Source organism: Jaculus jaculus, chromosome 6, assembly GCF_020740685.1.
Source record: "Jaculus jaculus isolate mJacJac1 chromosome 6, mJacJac1.mat.Y.cur, whole genome shotgun sequence".
Taxonomy (NCBI): Eukaryota; Metazoa; Chordata; class Mammalia; order Rodentia; family Dipodidae; genus Jaculus; species Jaculus jaculus.
In genome coordinates, this window is record NC_059107.1 from 44,346,403 (window position 1) to 44,366,588 (window position 20,186).

Genomic DNA, 20,186 nt, shown 5'->3' on the forward strand with positions numbered 1-20,186 from the left:
TCCACAAAACCAAGATTAGTGTCTAACTTTTTTTGTATCTTTAAACCTGAATGATAATAGGTATTCAATAAAGCTAAGGAGTAAATGAAGCTCTGTTGAATGGATCTAACCTGTTTCTGAACGCTTGCTTAAAGATAGATGCCAGGTCTAGGGCCTCCCTTCAGGAGCATCTAATCCACTGGTTCTCAAACTTGAATAACATCACAGTTTAATTTCTTTTTTTGTTTATTTTTATTTATTTATTTGAGAGCAACAGACAGAGAGAGAGAGAAAGAGGCAGATAGAGAGAGAAAGAATGGGCGTGCCAGGGCGTCCAGCCACTGCAAACGAACTCCAGACGTGTGTACCTCCTTGTGCATCTGGCTAACGTGGGTCTTGGGGAATCGAGCCTTGAACTGGGGTCCTTAGGCTTCATAGGCAAGTGCTTAACTGCTAAGTCATTTCTCCAGCTCAACACCACAGTTTTAAACAGAAACAAAAGCTTTCAACAATCCCTGAGATATTTGTGAACTTTCAAGTTTCTTTCATCTTCAGTTTGAGAAAAATTTGCATGAGTAAGTCATATTCTGGGGCTAGAGACAGCTCACTTGGTAGAGTGCTTGCCTAGCATGCACTAACAGCTGGGTTTGATGCCTACCATTGCATAAAACCAGGTATGGGGCTGGAGAGATGGCTCAGTGGTTAAGGTGTTTGCCTGCAAAGCCTAACTACCCAGGTTCAATTCCCCAGGACCCACATAAGACAGATGCACTAGGTGTCACATGTGTCTGGAGTTTGTTTGCAGCAGCTGGAGGCCCTGGTGTACCCATTTTTTTTCTCTCTCTCTCTCTTTCTCACTGTACTTGCAAATACAAAAAAATATTGAAAAGAAAACCACAGGTGTGCTAGCACCTGTATCCCAACACTTCTGAGACTTGGTATAGGAGAATCAGAAGTTCAAGGCCATCCTCGGCTATAAAATGAGTTAGAGGTTAGCCTGAGAAATCCAAGAGCCTGTTAAGGGAGAGAAAGTGAGAGAAAGTCATAATGTATGAATACTGTGTGAATGCTTTTGTGATTTTTTTTTTTACTGAAAATAAGAATATTTATAGTTAGAAATGATTGAAGAAAAAGTATTGATCTTATCATCAAAATGAAATTCAGAAATGAAAGTTGCTCTTGAAGCCAGATGTGGTGGCTCACACCTATAATCCTAGCACTTGGGAGGCTGAGGCATGAGTTCAAGGCTGGCCTGGTCTACACAGTGAATTCAGGGCAGCCTGAGATATGGATTGAGACCCTTTTTCAAAAATAAAACAAGGGCTGGAGAGATGGCTTAGCGGTTAAAACACGTGCCTGTGAAGCCTAAGGACCCAGGTTCAATTCTCCAGGTCCCATGTAAGCCAGATGCATGTGGTGGTGCATGTGTCTGGAGTTCGTTTGCAGTGGTTAGAGGCCCTGGTGTGCCCATTCTCTCTCTCTCCCTCTCTAACAAATAAATAAATAAAAGGAGATCTTAAAAAAAACCTAAAGACTAGATACTGATTACCACATACTCCCAGCTGCTGATCATCAAGTCATTATGGAGTGGGGTGGGGGTCCACTCCACTGCCTGTTAGCACACGCCCTGACTCCCGTGGAGCAGCTGTTTCTGGGTGTCTAGAGGCTGCCGACCTCGGCACTTGCAGCCCAACGTGGCATTTGTCACAGTCTGCTATCCAAGTTTGGCCCTTGCTCACGGCATAGTTTTCTCGTACAGTGATTACAAATCTCTTAAGTCCCATAGACTGGAAAACTGATCCAGGACAGCTGATCCCTTAGGAGTGGGGAAAGAGGAACCCAACTGCCCCTTGTTTTTCCTCTCCACATTGCCTATATCTGTCTAGTTCTGACACCATTTTTAAAAAAATTTTATTTATTTATTTGAGAGCGATAGACACAGAGAGAAAGATAGAGGGAGAGAGAGAGAATGGGCGCGCCAGGGCTTCCAGCCTCTGCAAACGAACTCCAGACGTGTGCGCCCCCTTGTGCATCTGGCTAACGTGGGACCTGGGGAACCAAGCCTCGAACCAGGGTCCTTAGGCTTCACAGGCAAGCACTTAACCACTAAGCCAGCCCTCCAGCCCTCCAGCCCTCTGACACCATTTTTACCAGCAAACTAGCTACCCATCATTACGTCTTACTCCTATCACTCCTGCGTCTGGGCTGCAGCTCTAGCCGCTTCCTTGGCACCGCTGAACTCCAAATTGCCAATAACCTGATGTCCTGTCAGCTGGACCGCTTGCTTGCAGAGGCTACAGGCTGGTCCTGGTGACCACGTATTCCCAGCTGCCGACCATCAAATTCTCACATATTGCCAATCAATGAGGGGTGAGAGTCCAACCCAGCTGCACCTGAACCACACGCCATGCTGACACTCCAGATGCCCTTGAATTAATGGTTGTCTCACTGTAATGAAAACCATACTCACCTGTGCCCTGACAGATGTGACTATGCCCAAATTAAGGAAGAAAGGAAGGAACTCCCTGATCTCTGGAAAGCTCTTCCCCTTCCCGTGAGCAACTCTGATGCCAGCGTGTCTACTACAGCCCTTGGAAAAATCCAGGCTAAACCTGCTCTGAGAAAGGTGTCTTTAGAGCGTGGCTTCTTTTCTCCCTTCCTGGTTCACTGATTAACATCTGCCTGTTCCCAGAAGGTTTGGTTATTTGCAAACTATACTGAGTAGAAAACAAACCTGAAAATTCAGTAATGGCAAGACTTCAAAAAAGTTGTTTTAAACCAACCCAGGCTTGAAACCCTTGGAAGGAAAAGTTGGGGGATCTCAAAGAAGGAGAAGGGCACTTTGTTGTCAAAAAACTCGTTCTGGGGCCAGGTGTGGTGGCGCACGCCTGTAATCCCAGTACATGGGAGGCAGAGGTGAGTGGGTTGTTGTGAATTCTAGACCACCCTGAGACTACTACATGGTGAATTCCAAGTCAGCCTGGGCTAGAGAGAAACCCTACCTCGAGGTAAAAAAAAAAAAAAAAAAAAACCTCGCTGTGGCCTGGGGTCTAGAAAACCTGTCAGGTCTTGAGGCAAGTCCCAAGAAGACCTCCACATGACGGCACATGTGTCTGGAGTTCATTTGCAGTGGCTAGAGGCCCTGGCGTGCCCATTCTCAGTTTCTCTCTCTGCCTCTCTCCCTCTCTCTGTCTCTAATTAATAAATAAAAATAAATCTTTAAAAATATTTTTTAAATGTAATTTAGGGGTTGGGGGAGATGGCTCAGCAGTTAAAAGCATTGCCAAAGGACCCTGGTTCGAGTCCCCAGGATCCACATTAGCCAGATGCATAAGGGGGAGCATATGTCTGAAGTTCATTTGCAGTGGCTGGAGGCCCTGGAGAGCCCATTCTCTCTTTCTCCCTCTTTCTCTGTCAAATAAATAAAAATAAGTAATTATTTTCAAAAGGCCCTCCACTCACTCTAATGACTCAACATCACAAATAATGGAGCACATTTCATGATCAGCTCCTCGTGTGATATACTGAAAGTGGCATCACTATAAAATCTTCTTCCCAAAAATGTTTAACCTGACTGTGACTCTGCAAAATGACTGGCCTGTAATCTTCACTAACAGCAATGCCAGCTGCCCTTGGATTGGGGAGTTGGGCTGCCCTGGGGCCACCGGGAGAGTAGCCAGCAGTACCTGGGTATGTGTTCCCACTCCTTGCACCCATCCCTCACCCCATCCCTGATGTGGAACTGTGTATATCCCATGGTGCCTAATTTTATGTGTCAAGTTGATGGACCCAGAAATGCCTAGATCTCTGGTAAAATATCATTTCTGGGTATGTTGGAGGGTTCTGGAGAAGCTTAGAATTTTTTTTTAGAGAATTAAAAAAAATTTATATTTATTTATTTGAAAGAGAAAGAGGGGGAGAGAGAGAATGGGCATGCCAGGGCCTCTAGCCACTGCAAACAAACTCCAGATGCATGTGCCCCCTTGTGTATCTGGCTAACGTGGGTCCTGGGGAATTGAATCTGGGTTCTTTGGCCTTGCAGGCAAACGCCTTAGGCAAACTGCTAAGCCATCTCTCCAGCCCAAAGCTTAGAATTTTATTCAGTAGACTTGAGTAAAAATCTGCTCTCACCAGTTTGGGTTGACAGCAGCCAATACATTGAGCACCCAGGCAGAACAGGGAGAGAGAGAAAGAGAGAGAGAGAGAGAGAGAGAGAGAGAGAGAGAGAGAGAGAGAGAGAGGAGAGAGGGAGGGAGAGGGAGAGAAAGAGAGAGGGGGGGATTTCTCTTCTTAAGCTGGGATGCCCATCTTCTCCTGCACTCAGACATCAATCAGAGCTCCTGGCGCTCGGGCCTTTGGACATCAGGACTCACATTAGCTCCTACTTCGTCCTGTTGTTTTCAGGCCTTTAGATTGATATTCCTGGTTTTCATTCCTTTGGTCTTAGACTGAATTACATCACAGGCTTTCCTGTCCTCTGCAGATCATGTGAATCCTTGGCTTTTGTCAAAAACACATGACCCAGATATAAATATAGATGAGACAAATATGGAAATATAGAAATATATCCCATTAAGTATAAGAGTAACATAATACATATTCTATATGTAACTACATGTGTGCGTATATTATAGGCCCTGTTTCTCTGGAGGACTTTGACTCATACAGCCTCAACGTGGAGCTTCCCTCTTTAGCAGAAATCCCAGCCTTGCTCACCTGCTTACTTTTAGGGACTTAGGTGGTCCTAGTTAACAAACTTCTCTAGTCAATTTGTGTCCCAAGTAAGAACTAGGCACCACCTCTGCTTAGGAGGTTTACTGTAGCAACCCTCTATAAGGCAGAAAATATATGCAGGTAGGTGGCATGAGCTAGATACAGTCTGGGAGCAGATGGCCGACTGACCAGGAAGGTCTCTGTCTGGAGACCATTCTCTGTGTTTGGGAACCTTCATTCAGTGCAGGTCATTATCAAGTGTTGTTTTCTTTTTTTCCATAAAGGGTAGTTAGGATCAGGTGTGCCGTGGTGGAGTGCCATGTGCTTATAATCCCAGTACTTGAGAGGTAGAGGTGGAGGCAGGAGGGATTAGGAATTCAGGGTTATTCTCATCTATATAGTGAGTTTGAGGTCAGCCTGGGGTACTTGAGACCCTGTCTCAAAACAAAAATTAAAAAAGTAAACTCGGGCTGGAGAGATGATTTGGTGGTCGGGGCTCTTGCCTGCAAGGCCTAGGGACCCAGGTTCGGTTCCCCAGGGCCCACATAAGCCAGATGCACAAGTGGCGCACATGTCTGGAATTTGATTACAGTGGCTGGAGGCCCTAGTGTGTCTATTCTCTCTTTCTACCTGCCCCCCTCTCTTTTTTCTCTCCAATAAACAAACAAACAAACAAACAAACAAATAAAATCTTAAAAACAAAAACAAAAACTTCACTTCCACCAGCAACAACAACAACAACATGAAAGGAAGCCATTTTTGTAAAGGTGACCTTGGTTGGTTTTCAGAGATGGCCTTGTCTTCTGGAAATTCCCAGGCCAGTTTGTATCCTCCTATGAGGGCTACCATCCCTCTCAGACATTGCACCCCTTTCCCTTGGAGGTCTCCCCCTGATGGTCCCCTGCACAGGAATTCTTCTCTCAGGATAAACTTGAGCAATCCCTCCTGAAGGAGTATGGCCCAACTATCTTAGTTCACTTAGGCTGCTAAAACAAAATACCATAGGGTGAGAGAGATGGCTCAGTGGTTAAGGCGCAAAGCCTGATGGTGTGGGTTCAGTTCCCCAGCACCCACATAAAGCCAGATGCACAAAGTGGCATAGGCATCAGGAGTTCATTTGCAGTGGTAAGACTCTTAGTGTACCCCCTTCTCTCTGCAAATAAATAAATAGTAAACAAATAATTTTTTCAAAACCAAGCAAATGAAGTACCACAGACTGGGCAACTTAGAAACAGACATTTATCTCTCACAATTCTGGAGTCTGGAAGTCTGAGATCAGGGAGCCAGCATGGTCTGTTCTAGTGATAGCCCTTTACCAGCTAATAAACAGCTGACTTCTTATATCACCATATGGCAGACAGTGAGCTGAACTCTGGTCTGTCTCTGTCTGTCTTTCATTCTTTTTCTCTTTCTTTTTCTTTTTTAATTATTATTTATTTATTTATTTGAGAGTGACAGACAGAGAGAGAACAAAGCAGAGAGAGAGAATGGGTGCACCAGGGCCTTCAGCCACTGCAAACAAACTCCAGATGCGTGTGCCCCCTTGTGCATCTGGCTAACGTGGGTCCTGGGGAATCGAGCCTCGAAGCGGGGTCCTTAGGCTTTACAGGCAAGCGCTTAACCGCTAAGCCATCTCTCCAGCCCTTTCTTTCTTTCTTGCAACAAAATCTCATAGAACCCAGGCTGGCTTTGAACTTGCTATAGAGCTGAGGATGACCTTGAATTTCTTATCCTCCTGCTAGCTTTTCTAAAGTGCTGGATTTGCAAGTATGTGTCACCACACCTAGCTCTGTCTCTTCTTCTTTTTTTTTTTTCTTTTTAAAAATATTTTTATTTATTATTTATTGGAGGGAGGCAAACAAAGAAAGGGTGAGTATGGGCATGCCAGGGCCTGCTTGCCACTGCAAACTCCAAACACATGTAGCACTTTGTGCATTTGGCTTTATGTGGGTACTGGGGACTCTAACCCAGGATATCAGGCTTTATAAGCAAGCACTTTTAACCACTGGATCACCTCTCCAGCTCTCCTGACTCTTCTTTTAAGGCACTAATCCCATTTATGATGGCTTCTAGCTCATGCCAAATCACCTCCCAATGACCCTGTTTCCAGATACCGCTACATTGGTACATGGGGGTTTCATCATAAGAATCAGACTGGGGCTGCCAACGTGATGGGGCTGGAACATGCTTATTCAATCTGTCACACCAATCCGGTAGCAATGATCCCACTGCACCTCACAGAACCCTCCTTGGCCTCCTCTTAAACACTGGACTGTCTTTGGGACACCCCTCTTTAATGTCTGTGGCAGCATCTTACAGTTTCTGCATCCTCTCTTCTCGAGTTCTCATTCCTTCCTGTGCCCACAGCAGAAACGTCCCACCCTTCCTCTGTCTGCTTTCCTCTCTGCCCACCATCACGGGTCTGCCATTGCCTCCAGGCAGGGGACTCAAAGCTCTTTGTCCCTGAGTGTCAGCTTCCTGTTACCAATCTCAGTGTCTCATCCTCTCCAGGGCTGCACTGGAATTCTTTCCTCCATCTGTTCACCTCCTTGTCTCCTGGCTTTGTGAACAGCTCTCCCATTTTTCTTATGCCATCTTTGATGCCTTGGTTTATTTTGTCCCCCTTTCAAAGCTCTTGGCAAGGCCTGTGGATCGTGCCTGTGTAGTCTGGGACTCATTAGCCCTTCTCTCCTCTTCCTACCACCACTTCAGAAAACTGAGCCCCCACTCCTACCTCTTCTTGGTCGTAGGTAAATTCTAGTCCTACCTCAAGAAGTCACAGGAGTCAGAACAGGTAGGGAATAACACATTTCTCCCTCTGAAAGCATCACTAATGAATCTCGTGGCAGTAAAATTGGTTTATATCAGGTGGCTACACATAATGTTCTTATTTATTTATTTCTGTCCTGGGGATTGAACACACACTAAGTAAATGCTATATGTAAGCTACACACTCAGTCCCATATTATGTTTTTAATGTCAGCAGATATTAATACCAGCAATTATAGGCACTTGTGGTCACAGAATGAAAGAACCTCTACGTTCTACGAAGCAGACAGGAAAGGTGACCTAAATTCTGTTTGTCCCAAACTAAGGCTTAATAAGACCCCTTAAAAGGTTACCATCAAGTAAATGAGATAATTGCTTACATCATGGACATGCATTAAGCTGTAAAACCACTGTAATTTGCTGAAAATAACTGGATCAGGTTTGTTTATATTATCAAAAGACACTACCAGACATGATTCTACTGAAAAAAAAAAAAAGAATGAGAAAAAGAAGAAAGGAAGGAAGGAAAGGAAAATAACAAGACAAGGAGTTCTAATTTGGAAAAATATATATATTATTGATATCTCCAAAAAGAATTTTTAAAAATGACATCTCATTATTTTTTGCTGACTTATATATTTCTCCCATAACAAGGTTGAATATGTCACTCTGTCACAATTATTTGTATCATCAGCCTTTAACATAAACCTCTTTCATCTGAAAAACTGTCCCAATTCCTCAGCCACTATCCTGCCACTTGCTATACCTGAGTCTAGCACCAGTACAGATTAGTGTACGTGGTCCAAGTGGGACACCGGCTCCCCAAAAGCATGGTAATTGGACAAGAAACAGACCCATGATCCGAGCCTGGCAGTTGTATAGTTTTTCCTGGAGAAATGAACCAATGTCTTTTTGCCCTACATAGGGCATCAGCCACAAGCCCGTGAAACAATTCCTCAACTCTAGCGGCCTGGTGAGCCAATGAGGTTCATTTGGGGTTGCTTACAGGAGCATGTATGAAGGGTTACTTGCAAGAGCATGGGCAGTTTACAGCCAGCCATAACCTAAGTAGACTCTCTCCCCTAGCAATCGTGAACATCCTACATATCTTTGAGGAGCAGCAGAGTTTTGTGCATTGCCTCATAAAAGAATACTTGTGGGCCCAATCTTGTGAGGGTCTCTGTGCTTATACACAGCTGCTCCGATCTCAAGATGGCCATGAATGGCCATGTTATGCTGGGAGAACAGAGTTCCACAACCCTGGTCAATCAAGGCTTTTCTGTGAGATCTTTCTCATTGGCGTTTGTGAAAAAGCCCCGTTGTCTGTCGGGTTACGCAGTGTGTAGTTGTAAAGCTGGAACTTCCTATGTCCGGGTCCCCTACGCAGTGAGGGAGCCAGTCTAAGAAAATAAAACTAGCTTGAAGATAATGAAAGATGAGGTCTGGTGTATTGGACAGGAGACAATCACAGAGAAAAGTTCAGAAATAATCTTCGCAGAGTATAAACCCAAGAACCAGTTGGACCCAAGGTTAGATCTATTCCTCCTACTTCTGCAGTTTTTCTCTTTGAGTCTTCTTATTTCTCCCATATGCCTAAACTACTTTGAAGAGTCTTGATGGCTTAAACTGTATAGGAAGAACCGATATCTCATGTTTTTTAAAAATATTTTATTTATAGCCTGGTGTGGTGGTGCATACCTTTAATCCCAGCGCTCAGAAGGCAGAGGTAGGAGGATCACCATGAGTTTGAGGCCACCCTGAGACTACATAGTGAATTCCAGGTCAGCCTGAACCAGAGTGAGACCCTACCTAGAAAAACCAAATATATATATACATACACACACACATATATATATGTATGTATGATGCATATATAATTTTTTTTCTTTTCACAATTTTTATTAACATTTTCCATGAGTATAAAAAACATCCCATGGTAATACACTCCCTCCCCCACCTGCACTTTCCCCTTTGAATTTCCATTCTCCATCATATTACCTCCCCATCTCAATCCTTGTACTTACATATACAATACCAACCTACCCTCCTCCCTTCCCTTCTCTTCCCTTTATATCTCCTTTTTAACTTACTGGCCTCTGCTACTAAGGATTTTCCTTCTCACACAGAAGCCCAATCATCTGTAGCTAGGATCCACATATGAGGGAGAACATGTGGCGCTTGGCTTTCTGGGCCTGGGTTACCTCACTTAGTATAATCCTTTCCAGATTCATCCATTTTTCTGCAAATTTCGTAACTTCATTTTTCTTTACCGCTGAGTAGAACTCCATTGTATAAATGTGCCACATTTTCATTATCCACTCATCAGTTGAGGGACATCTAGGCTGGTTCCATTTCCCAGCTATTATAAATTGAGCAGCAATAAACATGGTTGAGCACGTACTTCTAAGGAAATGAGATGAGTCATTAGAATATATGCCTAGGAGTGCTATAGCTGGGTCATATGGTAGATCAATCATTAGCTGTTTTAGGAACCTCCACACTGATTTCCACAATGGCTGGACCAGATTGCATTCCCCCCAACAGTGCAGAAGGGTTCCTCTTTTTCCACATCCCCGCCAACATTTATGATCATTTGTTTTCATGATGGTAGCCAATCTGACAGGAGTGAGATGAAATCTCAATGTAGTTTTAATCTGCATTTCCCTGATGACTAGTGATGTAGAACACTTTTTTTAGATGCTTATAGGCCATTCGTATTGCTTCCTTTGAGAATGCTCTATTTAGCTCCATAGCCCATTTTTTGATTGGCTTGTTTGCTTCCTTATGATTTAACTTTTTGAGTTATTTGTATATCCTAGATATTAATCCTCTATCAGATATATAGCTGGCAAAGATTTTTTCCCATTCTGTAGGTTGCCTCTTTGCTTTTTTCACTGTGTTCTTTGCAGTGCAAAATGTTTGTAATTTCATGAGGTCCCAGTGGTTAATTTGTGGTTTTATTGCCTGAGCAATTGGGGTTGTATTCAGAAAGTCTTTGCCAAGACCAATATGTTGAAGGGTTTCCCCTACTTTTTCCTCTAGCAGTTTCAGAGTTTCAGGTCTGATGTTAAGGTCTTTAATCCATTTGGACTTAATTCTTGTGCATGGTGAGAGAGAAGAATCTATTTTCATCCTTCTGCAGATATATATCCAGTTTTCCCAACACCATTTGCTAAGAGGCTGTCTTTTTTCCAAGGAGTATTTTTGGCATTTTTATCGAATATTAGGTGGCTATAGCTACCTGGACTTTCATCTGGGTCCTCTATTCTATTCCACTGATCTACATATCTGTTTTTGTGCCAGTACCACGCTGTTTTTGTTACTATGGCTCTGTAGTATAGGTTAAAATCAGGTATGGTGATACCACCAGCCTTATTTTTGTTGCTCAGTATTATTTTAGATATTCAAGGTTTTTTGTGATTCCAAATGAATTTTTGGATTGTTTTTTCTATTTCCATGAAGAATGCCTTTGGAATTTTGATAGGGATTGCATTAAATGTGTAGATTGCTTTTGGTAATATTGCCATTTTCACAATATTGATTCTTCCAATCCAGGAACAAGGGATGTTTCTCCACTTTCTAGTGTCTTCTGTAATTTCTCGCTTGAGTGTTTTAAAGTTCTCATTGTAGAGATCCTTTACCTCCTTGGTTAGGTTTATTCCAAGGTACTTTATTTTTTTGGATGCAATTTTGAATGGGAGTGATTCTCTGATTTCATCCTATGTGTGTTTGTTGTAAGCATATATGAAGGCTACTGATTTCTGTGTATTTATTTTGTATCCTGCTACATTGCTGTAGGTTTTGATCAGCTCTAACTGTTTGCTAGTAGATTCTTTAGGGTCCTTTATGTATAGAATCATGTCATCTGCAAATAATGATAACTTGATCTCTTCCTTTGCAATTTGTATCCCTTTTATGTGTGTCTCTTGCCTTACTGCTATGGCTAAGATTTCCAAAACTATATTAAATAAAAGTGGGGACAGTGGACACCCTTGTCTTGTTCCTGATTTTAGTGGAAAAGCTTCCAGATTTTCCCCATTTAGTAATATGTTGGCTGTAGGCTTGTCATAAACAGCTTTTATTATATTGAGATATGTTCCTTCTATTCCCAGTCTCTGTAAGACTTTTATCATGAAGGGATGTTAGATTTTGTGGAATGCTTTCTCTGTATCTAATGACATGATCATGTGATTTTTGCCCTTCAACCCATTTTTATAATGTATTACATTTATAGATTTGCATATATTTAACCATCCCTGTATCTCTGTATAAAGCCAACTTGGTCAGGGTGAATGATCTTTTTGATATATTCTTGTATTCTGTTTGGCAACATGAGGGAGAGTGGTCTGTAATTTTCCTTTTTTGTTCTATCTTTGCCTGGTTTTGGTATCAGGGTGATGCTGGCTTCATAGAAGGAGTTTGGTAGAATGCCTTCTTTTTCTATTTCCTGGAAAAGCTTTAGAAGGAATGGTGTTAGCTCTTCCTTGAAGGTCTGATAAAATTCAGCAGTGAATCCATCTGGGCCTGGGCTTTTTTAGTTGGGAGATTATTGATAACTGTTCGGATCTCCATGCTTGTTATAGGTCTATTTAAGTGATTAATCTCATCTTGATTTAATTTAGGTAGGTCATATAGATCAAGGAAATCATCCATTTCTTTCAGATTTTCATACTTTGTGGAGTATATGCTTTTATAGTATGTCCCTATGATTTTTTGAATTTCTCTGGAATCTGTTGTGATGTTACCTTGTTCATCTCTGATTTTATTAATTTGTGTCTCTTCTCTCTTTCTTTTGGTCAGATTTGCTAAGGGTTTATCAATCTTGCTTATCCTTTCAAAGAACCAACTCTTTGTTTCATTAATTCTTTGGATTTTTTTGTTGTTGTTGTTTCTATTTCATTAATTTCTGCCCTAATCTTTGTTATTTCTTCCCGTCCTCTGATTTTTGGTTGGCCTTGTTCTTCTTTTTCCAAGGCTTTAAGGTGAAGCATTATGTCATTTACTTGTGACCTTTCTAATTTCTTAATATAGGCACTTAAGGCCTCTTACAACTGCCTTCAATGTGTCCCAGAGATTTTGGTATGTTGTGTTCTCATTATTGTTTGACTCTATAAATTTTTTGATTTCCTTCTTGATTTCTTCATTGACCCATTCATCATTTAGTAGGGTATTGTTTAGTTTCCATGATTTTGTGTATGCTCTATAGCCTTTCTTGCTACTGATTTGGTTTAATTCCATTGTGGTCAGATAGAATGCAAGGAATTATTTCAATTTTCCTGAATTTGCTAAGATTTGCTTTGTGTCCTGATATATGTTTTATTTTAGAGAATGTTCCATATGTTGCTGAAAAGAATGCATATTCTGCAGCATTTGGATGAAATGTCTTGTATATATCTGTTAGGTCCATTCCTTCTATGACCTCATTTAGTCCAGATGCCTCTCTGTTTATTTTTTCCCGGGATGAACTGTCAATTGTTGAGAGTGGGGTGTTAAATTCACCCACCACCACTGTGTTTGGTTGTATCTGTTACCTTATTTCTAATAGTGTTTGTTTGATGAATTTGGGAACCCCCATGTTAGGTGCATATATGTTTAGGATTGTAATGTCCTTCTGTTGGAGTGTGCCCTTAATCAATATGAAGTGACCTTCCTTATCTATCTTGACTAAGGTTGGACTGAAGTCTACCTTGTCAGATATTAGGATGGCAACCCCTGCTTGTTTTCTAGGCCCATTTGCTTGAAACACTGTTTTCCAACCTTTCACCCTTTGATAATGTCTATCCTTTGTAGAAAGGTGAGTTTCTTGGAGACAACAAATTGTAGGATCCTGCTTTTTAACCCAGTCTGCAAACCTATGTGTTTTGGTTGGGTCATTGAGGCCGTTGATATTAAGAGATATTATTGAAAGGTGTGTATTTGTTTGCCATTTTTTTTCTTCCAATTCTACCTGTGCTCTCTTGTGCTAATTAGTATTTGAGTATTGCTTGTTTTTTCCAGGTTCCTTATATGTGTGCTTTTCCTTTTCTTTAGCATGGAGGATTGTATCAAGTATTTTCTGTAGAGCTGGTTTTGTCTTCAAATACTCCTTTAACCTGCTTTTGTCATGGAATGTCCTTATCTCTCCATCTATTTGAGTGGATAGCTTTGCAGGATAAAGTAACCTTTGTTGACAGTTGTTATCTTTCAGAACTTGGAATATATCACTCCAAGCCCTCTGGCTTTTAAAGTTTTTGTGGAATAATCTGCTGTAATCCTGATGTGCTTGCCTTTGTAGGTAACTTGATTTTTCTCTCTAACTGCTTTCAATATTTTTTCTTTGGTTTGTGTGTTTGGAAGTTTGATTATAATATGGCGAGGAGAGGTTTTTCGAGGTTTTGTCTGGCTGGGGTTCTAAAGGTTTCCTGTATCTGCATTGGCACCTCTTTCCCAATTTGGGGGATATTTTCTTCTATGATTTTGTTGGAGACTATGCCTTTGGAATGGAATTCTTCTCCTTCTACTATGCCCTGAATTCTTATATTTGATCTTTTCATTGTGTCCCGAATATCTTGAAATTCCCACTCATACTTTTCTATAAGTTTGTCTCTCTCTTTGTTGGACTCTATTAGATCTGCCGCCTGGTCTTCTAGCTTAGATGTTCTGTCCTCTCCTTCATCCATCCTACTGGTGAGATTTTTTACTTCATTAACTGTGTTCTTTATTGCTAGTAATTCTGACTGGTTTTTCTTTATTATTTATATTTCCTTATTTATGTCTTGTATTGCCTTCTTTATTTCATTAAATTGGTGTCCTGCATCTTCTTTGATTTCATCTTTGATTCCTTTGATTTATTCTTTGACCTCTTTGAACATATTTATAATCATTCTTTTGAAATTTTTCTCAGGCATTTCCTCTAACTTGTTCTCAGTGGAGGTCATTTCTGATGCATTAATTCTTTTAGGTGGATTTATATTATCTTGCTTTTTAGTGTTTATTGTGTTATAATGTATATATTTTTTCATCTTGGATTAAGTTAATGCTTGGATTTTCTAGCTAGCTGGGTATTATTAGCTATATCAATTGATTTGATGTTATATATTTTCAGGGTAGGAGCTTAAGGTGTTAGGTGTGGCTCTTAAGACTCTCAGAGCATCCAGAAAGGTGTTCCTAGGGGTTCATTTTACCTGCTATGGGAGTATTCAAGCAGGCTGAGTGGAATAAAATACAGGTAGATTCTAAAATTTAACCAAACACTCTACACATTCAATCAAAAACAGCACCGAGTATTTATGTAAGAATAGTTATTATAACAACCAGATCCTCTATCAACAAAGAGGTTAAGATTTCTGGTCTGTTGAGGGATCCAAGTCAGATTGTGACCAAGTGAGACCCTTCCCTGGTGCAATCCCAGTTACCTTGGATGATTTTGGTCTCAGTCAAGTTGCTGGCTGGGTCGTTGGGCTGCTGTTCTGATTTCTGGAGCTGGGCACTGGGTTTTCCTGCAGGGCAAACCGAGCCTGGCAACTGTGGCCCTGCAGAACCTCTTCCCCGCTGCTGGAACTGCTACTGCTGCTGCTGAAGCTGCTGCTGCTGGGTCCACCACTGCTGCTGCTGCTGTAGCTGCCACTGCTGGAGCCGCCACTGCTGCCTCTGAAGCTGCTGCTTCTGGGTCTGCTGTAGCTGCCACTGAGGCTGCCACTACTGGATCTGCTGCTGCTGGGGCCGCTGTTACCAGTGCTGGAGCCACTGATGTTGTTGCCGGACTCTGCTCCTGTTTGGGTCCTGTGTCGGCTCAAGTTGGCGTGACCGGTCTGGGCCGCTGCTCTGTTCGCTGGAGCTGGGCTCAGGTGGTGGGGGAGGGGAGGGAGCCGCAGCTGCTCTGTTGTCTCGCTGCTCCATGTGTTCTTCTACCTCGCGGTCTGCTCCTCCGCTGCTCGCTGCCGCTCTCCCCTCACGTTTCCCGAGTTGCGGAGAGTGCGGTGTGAGGGGAAGCACCCGCACCTGGCTTTTCCTGCGGCTCGAGCCGAGCCTGGCGGCTTTCTAGAGCGCTGCCGCCACCAAGGTCAGCAGAGCTGCCGGGACCACTTTTGCCAGCCTGTGCAGGCTCTTGATGCTCTGGATCTCTTCTACTTCTCCGCTGCCGCTTCAATTTCCTATACACCTCACTTTATAGTAAAAGTGTGTATTTTGCTGAGCTTTTTTGGTCTTTTGTCCCCCTAGGCTGCTTTGGCGTGGAACCTACACCGCCATCTTTACCGGAATTCTATATAATTTATTTTGAGAGAATGGGAATGAAAATTGTTGTGCCAGGGCCTCTAACTACTGCAAACAAACTCCAGATGCATGCACTATCTAGTGTATCTGGCTTTATGTGGGTACCGTGGAATCCAACCTGAGTCCTTAGGCTTTGCAGGCAAGTGCCTTAACTACTGAACCATCTCCCTAGCTTCTTATATTGGATTTTGTCTCATAACATCTAGAGTGAGGGTATGATCCTGATATGCTAATGTTTTGAATACTAATATAGTGGACAATTATTTGAATAAAATTTAAGCAATTAATTTGAAACCTCCAAGATAGACATGGAAATATATACAAGCATACTCCAATTACACACACACAAGCAGACTTCACTTGTCTTCTGCTTTTACCAGGCCTGAAGTGTGTGCATGTGTACATGCCCAGTGACATATGCATACCTACAAATACTATCTTCTGAGAACACAAGAAATCTTCAAAATCAAATTGCCTGAAAACAAATTCTTTAGGGGATATATTTAGGTTTCTGAACAAGATGGGTTAAAAAAAAAAAACCTGACATTTTGGCTCTTGTTTTGTTATAGGTACTGGGCTTTATATTGTAATTTCACTCATTTGCTTCTCACAAATGTCCATCAGGCAGATATTATTATTCTCATTTCACAGAAAAGGGTGCTGGAAAAGTAGAGTTCATGACGTGTGTCTGCTATCTGGCTCTGGGATTCAGAGCCAAGCCTGGTTCCAGGCTCCTTGTACTATGTTGCCTCCTTTGGTATACTCACTGTTCCCGAGATAGAACCCACAGCTTTTCTTGAACATGTGCTATGTTTTCCAGAATCAAGAAAGAGGGGCTGGAGAGATGACTTAGTGGTTATAGGATTTGCCTGAAAAGCATAAAGACCCAGGTTCGATTCCCCAGTACCCATGTAAGTCAGCTGCACAAGTTGCATGCGTCTGGAGTTCATTTGTAGTGGCTGGAGGCCCTGGTGCCCCCATTCATTCTCTCTCTCCCTTCCTCTTTCAAATAAGTAAATAAAATAAAAGTTTAAAAAAAGAAAACACACACACACACACACACACACACACACACACACATATATATATATTTAAAAATGAAAGAAAGAGGATTAATAGGACTGGAGAGATGGCTTAGCAGTTAAGGCACTTGCCTGTGAAGACTAAGGACCAGGTTTAATTCCCCAGTACCCATGTAAGCCAGATGCACAAGGTGGAACATGCATTTGGAGTTTGCAGTGGCTAGAGGCCCTGGCATGCCCATTCTGTCTATATCTGCCTCTTTCTCTCTCTCAGTAAACAAACAAACAAATATATATATATATATACATATATATGTGTATATATATATATATATATATATATATATATATATATATGTATATATATTTTTTTTAAAGAAGAGGAGGCTGGAGAGATGGCTTAGTGGTTTAGGCGCTTGCCTGTAAAGCCAAAGGACCATGGTTGGATTCCCCAGGACCCACGTAAGCCAGATGCACAAAATGGTGCATGTATCTGGAATTTATTTGCAATGGCTGGAGGCCTTGATGCACCCATTCTTTCATTCTCTTTCTCTCTCTGTCTCTGTCTCTCTCTCCTCTCTCTACCTCTGTCTCTCAAACAAATAATGAATAGCTAAGCTAATGGGCAAGCCCACCTATCTTTTGGGGCTCATCTGTGTGGAGGCAGCTGTTTACCCTGTTTATTGGTGGAAAACAAAATGGGTGACCTCAAGGCTGATTAGCTTTGCAAGAGCTGAGGGCACTGCAATGAGGCTGAGCTCAAGCAGGCACAGTCTCAGGGAAAGCAGGAGGACTGGGGTCATGAGGGGGTAGCAGGTGAAGGCAAAGGGAGGAGGTAAAGGACAGGGGGTTTGCTGGTGCTTTTATCAAGTCATAGAGCTGGGTTCATGCTTGAACTTGAGCTCACCTATGCATGGGGATGATGGAGCCTGTCTCACTTAACCCAGTGCTTCACATAGTATAATGTCTTGGAAAATGTTTCTGACTGAACTACCCAACTGTGAGAGCTTTATTGAACAGTACTATAAGAAGGAGTAACCCTCAAAACACTGCCTCCAAAATGCTCACAAAAATGCCTAGGGTAGCCAGGCATTGTGGCGCACGCCTTTAATCCCAGCACTCGGGAGGCAGAGGTAGGAGGATCACCGAGAGTTTGAGGCCACCCTGAGACTACATAGTGAATTCCAGGTCAGCCTGAGCCAGAGTGAGCCCCTACCTCGAAAAACAAAACAAAAACAACAACAACAAAAAAAAAATGCCTAGGGAGGGATGCAGAGATGGCTTAGCGGTTAAGGTGCTTGCTGGCAAAGCCAAAGGACCTGGGTTTGATTCCCCAGGACCCACATAAGCTGGATGCACAATGTGGCACATGCGTCTGGAGTTTGTTTGCAGTGGCTGGAGGCCCTGGCGTGCCCATTCTCTTCTCTCTTTCTCTGTCTACCTCTCTCTCTAATAAATTAAACAATTTTTTTTGTTGTTTTTGGTTTTTCGAGGTAGGGTCTCACTGTAGCCCAGGCTGACCTGGAATTCACTATGGAGTCTCAGGGTGGCCTCAAACTCATGGCGATCCACCTACCTCTGCCTCCCAAATTCTGGGATTAAAGGCGTTCGCCTGGCTCAAAAAACACTTTTTTTAATGCCTAGGGAGATGAAGAAAATAGCCAAATCTTGCAGCAACACTGAAAACTAAGGTCAATGGGCCGTCAGTAGACAAATGGACTGGGATCAGATTATGAAGCAGATGTAGCCATTTTGTGGGAGAAAAAAAAAAAAACACACCCAAGCTATAGGGCCTGGCAGTACTCTAGCTGTGCCTCATGAATACATGAGTATGCGCTATAAGAGAAAGCAAGTTTGATTCTTCCATCCAGCTCCTGTCATCTTGTCTGTTCAAAGCAGGGAGCTCTTTCAATTTATTAGGTATTTCTTTGTGCACATTTGTACATAATTCATTTCTGTCAATCCCTCTGTATCAATTACCTTGTTGCTCAGACAAAATACCCCACCCACGGGCTGGAGAGATGGCTTAGCAGTTAGGCACTTGCCTGTGAAGCCTAAGGACCCTGGTTCCAGGCTTGATTCCCCAGGACCCATGTTAGCCAGATGCACAAGGGGGCGCATGCATCTCGAATTCTTTTACAGTGGCTGGAGGCCCTGACACGCCCATTCTCTCTCTCTCTCTCTGCCTCTTTCTGTCTCTGTTGTTCTCAAATAAATAAATAAAAATTAAAAAAAAATACCCAACCCGAAACAGATTATGGAATGAAAAGGGTTTAATTTGGCTTACAGTTCCAGAGGATAGAGTCCATCAGGGTGGGGAAAACAGGGCAGGAGTGGAGCGTTGGTTTGAAAGTGTGTCCCCCCATAGACTTGGGTGTTTTATGAAAGCTTGTAACTTGGGTCACCAGTCTCTTGGCTGGAGGTGTCACTGGGGTTGGATCCTGGGGCCCAGGCCTAAGGTGTGTTTGGAGACAGATCTGAATTCCAGCCCAAGGTGTGCAAAGGGGTTTGAGCTCGGCCTGGGTCCCTGCTGTTTGCTATTGGTTTATTTCCATTGGTTTTTGTGTTTGCGGGCTGGTGATGGTCTCTCTGTGCTTGGATGTACGGAAGCAGCTTCCTCCCCTTGCATCTGTAAGCTTGAAACAAGTCCCCTCTCCCCATAAGCCGTGTCTGGCGTGGCTGCTCATGCTAGCCAAGTGAAGCCTTCTGCTAGCAGCAGGGAGCCAGCGCCACATCACATCCGCCAGGAAGAAGTGCACCAGTGAACGCTGAGCGCAGCTGGACTAGACCAGCTCCAGGCCCGCCCCCAGTGACACACTTCCTCCAGGAAGGCTCCACCTCCTGGAGGTTCCACGACCTTCCCAGACAGGGCCACCTATGGGGATTAAGTACTCAAATGCACAAGTCTATGGAGGCATTTTATATTCAAACTACCACAACCTCCCTTCTCATTCATATCACCCGCAGTCACACTTCATATTTCTGAAGGAAGATGCTACCATATGTAGGGAGCATCCAATCCGTGAGCTTTGTACCTATGCATTTTGACTGGTGAGTGTTGGGGAAGCACATGTGTGTCTAGTACATCTGGGAAAATTAGTCCTAGAAGTGAAGAACTGTCTATGAGAGAAACCTGCAGGATCCTGTAGTCTGCCGTGAATATGCTATTAATTCAGAGATCTAGAAAGGTACAGAGAGGCAGCATGCAGAAGCTGCAATGTCAGTAACTCAGCATTCCTTGGGAAAGTGAGGCAGGCATGGTGCTAAGACCGCAATCTGTTCCAACATCTCAACACAGCAGCTGAAGCAAACATGGGACCGAGGGCCGCATACCTCCGAGACTCCACGAGATCACACCTGGTGTGCTGGAAGTGGAGTTAAAGAGAAAAGCCAACATTAGATTTACAACTGAATAGTGATGAATAGGGGAAAGGAACAGTATTAGGAAGA